The following is a 4,408-nucleotide window of genomic DNA, read 5'->3' on the forward strand; positions in this document are numbered from 1 at the left end:
GTGCTTAGCTTGGCACTTGTAAGGGACATCATCATCCTGAAAGTCTGCTCTGAAATAGCTCATTTTGGCAATTCTGGGTACAACCTATTTCCTGCATGCTTGTCTCATACTCGGATAGGGACATAAGGGTATATCCCTCTCAACCCAATCAGTACCAAGTGTGGAGCATCCCTGGATCTGATGATGAATCGTCTGTTAGGAACCATTCAAACATCCATTGCACCCGCTCCTCAGTCAGATTCTCCAAGAACTTTACCCACTCTTTGGCACTTTCCGGCTGAGCAAACATGTCTGGAATGTAAGTCATCCGCTTGGGGTGATGTAAGGAAATATGGTCGTTCCAAGCCCTTCGCGGAAATTCTTGGTGATAGTGACCCTTTTGAAGATGTTCTAATAACCACAACTGCAGCAACATGTTACAGCCCTCGAAATGTTTGACCCCTCTTTGACAGCGGTCCAGAGCCTTATAGATGTCTGCTATGATCATGGGGACTATAGTGTATTTTTGTCTATTGATCCCTTCCATCAGAGTCTTGGCTACCATGGCCAACCTAGTGTGGATTCTTTCACTTTTCATCGAGAATACTATCAAGCCCAAGAAGCATACGATGAATACGAACACTCTGCGGTGGATGTGTCCCAGAGAAGTGATAGAGAGCTCGTCGTGGAAGGTACAGTAGGACTTGCTATGGCCATATCTCTCATATAAGTATTCGAAGGGTATATAGGACTTCTCCAGGCATCCCAAGTCAGCATTTTTCTTCAACCCCATCATCTTTAGGAACTCCTTACCAGTACGGTTATCCGGTACCAACAACCCAGGGCTATCCCAGGTCAATCCCGCAAGTCCCCCAATTTCCTTTAGGAGTGGAGTCATTTCTATATCGCCGAAATGGAACACAGACCTTTCATTGTCCCAGAACAAAGCGGTAGCCTCGATCAACATGTTGTTTGGCTAAATGTCTAGCAGGGAAGGCAAATTACCCAGGTACTTTCTTACATGTTTCTTGTCACTTGAGGAAAGGTCCTCCCACCAATCTAGCAGCAATGGTGGAATGTTGCTAACTATACCGAATCTGGGGACCTCGTACCTCATTTTCTGCAAAACAAAAAGATTAGGCCATTCTCCCCCACCAGACTCGACTATTTCTACATTCATGATTAGAATATATGCATTTAGTTCTCCAAACTAATGCACAGAACGTAGTTGAGTCCGTTGGGATTATGAAAACCCTGGTGGACTTTTGGATAATGCTCGTCTTAAAGGATTATTATGTGGACAACATATTAATCCGACTAGATTTGACCATGATGCATGAACAATTTTAATCAGAGTAAGGTTACTATGGGGGTTTAGACTGGTACCCTCAAGCGGACAACTTGAGGGGGAAAGGCACAGAACCGTCGACTGCACCGCTGATCGACTAGTTTTACTGCAAATAAGCCTTTTCGAATATAAGGGTAATAAATGGGAAGAGCACAACCACTCATCAAGCGTTGCAATAGGATTTAATACGCACGAGTGAAATATGATGTGGAGCATGATCTACAGTAATAAATAGCATGTAGTCAAGTATTTGCACGTAGGAAAAAGTAAATACAATATTTAAATAATTGAAAGACAATTACGAAAAAAGAAAACAAGGAGACAAGTCAGTTTCAGAAGAAATAAAGAAATCATAAATGCTTGAAAGCAGTTAAATTCATATAAGGGGAAAAGGTACACGGGATAAAGCATGCTTGGACTAATTCACAAAAAATAAGTTCGTTATGGTAAGAGCCTAAAACAATTCCCATCAGAGTCACCATGCTGTCGCGCCCCTTTTTTTCCTTCGCGGAGAGAAGTCCGGGTTTCGACATTCATGGGGGTAATAAATTATTTCCTTTTGGGATTTGGGTATTTTGAAGAGTCTTCACCTAACAGATTATGGTGCGTTAGGGCACCTAGAGCAATTAACTCTTAGACTAGTTTGCTTTACCAGAGATTTAGGGTAAGAGCTCGAAATAACCTTGAGGGGAAGGTGTTAGGCACCCCTCTCGGTTCATAACGATGGGTCCCGGCCGAACTAATACTTATGTGAATTAGACCTTTTAACAAATAAATAGTCTAAATACATACTTGCAAATAAAGGCATGTTTTAATTTTTTAAGCACATGCATGATTCAAGTAACGAAAGAAAAAGACCTGAACAAGTGACACATATATAAAGGAAAGTAAAATTTATTTAAACGATGGGAGTTGGGAAAGATGGGTCTTAGGTTGGTTAGCCTACAAGATCATACCCACACAATGCCCGGTAACAACTCCTCAACGAGGGGCTACACGTGACATTAGCGCGTAGTCATCATATTCCTTACTACCCAATTCCCTCACTTGGTTATGGCCTAAAGCGTTCTAGCAACCTTGAAAGATATCCTATATGTGCACTACCCGTTCCTTCCTCGTGGCCCTGGAGGTATTTAGGACCTCTAATTTTAGGTAGTTCTAGACCATCCTAAAATTTTAAAGGATAAAAGTCTAGGCGTCAATCAAAACAATTAGGACTGCACTTAAAGGAGGAACAAATAAAGGCTCACATTTTACCTCCACAATCATAACAAACAAGTACACGTCTCAAATAACAGTTTCAAGTATTTAAGAGAAAACCCTAAAACATGGTATCTAAGTGAGAAGAAAGTATACAACATTGAATTAGGACTAAAGTTTCAAAGACCTACTGATTTTAGACCTGTGAATGCGAGCAGTTTTAAAGCGCAGTTTTATAGTCATAAAGTTTTAATCGCCCAACAGGCTTGCCTAGGCGTAATAGTGATGTCATATGAGCATGATATCTATATTGATTAAGAATGCAGTAAAACAGTGATCAATTTTAAACGGACAACTTGAGATCTTATAGACATGATTTCTAACGGTATTAATTTTAAGGCAGTGTTTGAAAACTTATTAAAGAAGCGACAGATTAATTGACTAATCCAATTCACAATAAACAAACGTGAATTAAACTGCTTTTCTAACTAAATTGGTTTTAAGTTCTATGGGCATGATTTCTATTAGAGTTGATTTTAATTCCTATAGGCATGGTATCTAAGTATTAAAAGCTGACTTTGAACTTATAAGCATGATTTCTAGGGAGACGAATTTGAATACATGCTGTAATAAAAACTGAACTTCAATTACTTTACACTCTATAGGCATGATATCTTTAAAGATGATTTTAACACTATAGGCATAATCTCTATTATTAAAGCCATTTAGATCCTATAGATATGGTTTCCAATTGTGTGAAAGTAAAGCATGCTGAATTTATTTTAAACCAAAGTAGATCCTATAGGCATGTTATCTAACAGATCATATTTTGAATCAAAATAGACCCGATAGGCATGTTATCTACCCAATTTACCCACAATACACAACTACCCACCCTTTTTCACTAATCACCCCAATGTTTGTTTACAATAATTATTACAGACCAAGAAATAAATATGAATTACATAAATAAATAGAAGCTAAGCTATAGGGAGCCTGAAGGAGGCCCAAAATAGTCATGGTGTACCAAGCCTTCACTGATCTCAATTACCCAAAGTTCCATATCCCAATTCATGTCTAGGTGTGTCAGAGCTCCCTAAGGATCTCAAGGATCCCCGGCAATGCTCACACCTAGACTTTTCTCAAACAAAGACTGATTATATGCAGTGTGGAAGTGTCAACCCTGATATGCCAGAGTTTAGAGAGATCTCAAGGGTCTCAAGGCAGTACACATATCAGAGGGGCAGAACTTAGCAATCTAAGAGTAAGGTGAGAGTGCATAATGATTTGAAAGAGTTAGGTAAATAGTATAAAAAAGGTCTTAGGAAAAGAGTTTTCTGAAAACCTGTACTGGTTTGAGTGGAAAACAGTTTGAGAAAACATAAAGAACATGTTGGGATCAGAGAGCAAGTCACAGAACATACAGTTTCAGAACAGACTTCACATAAGGGAAAGGGGTAGAGGGAACACCTAGAATGCACCTTAGTGATAGCAAACAAATATACATATTGTAGTTGCAAAGTTAAGTTGAGAACTCACAGGTCTTAGACACAAACAGGATCTCATGGGTGAAGTAGAGCATGTTAAACTTAGATGGACAAACTAGATAAACACTTCATGAAGCATTCCAGGTTTTAGAAATACTAATCATATACAAAACAAGCAGAATCTTGACATGCTGGGTGAGACACTAAACACAAAATATAGCTTAGACATACTAGTGAACAAGTTATCCAAAGCAGTATTGGCATGCTAAACAATGTACTAGTTATAGCTTCTAACATAATAGATTTAAACATGATGTGTGATACAATAATCTAGGCATGTTGACTGCATATTGAATAGAGTAGCAACTAGAACTGGAATTTACAACTAATGAAC

The sequence above is a fragment of the Nicotiana sylvestris genome, chromosome 1 (genome assembly GCF_000393655.2).
Source record: "Nicotiana sylvestris chromosome 1, ASM39365v2, whole genome shotgun sequence".
NCBI lineage: Eukaryota > Viridiplantae > Streptophyta > Magnoliopsida > Solanales > Solanaceae > Nicotiana > Nicotiana sylvestris.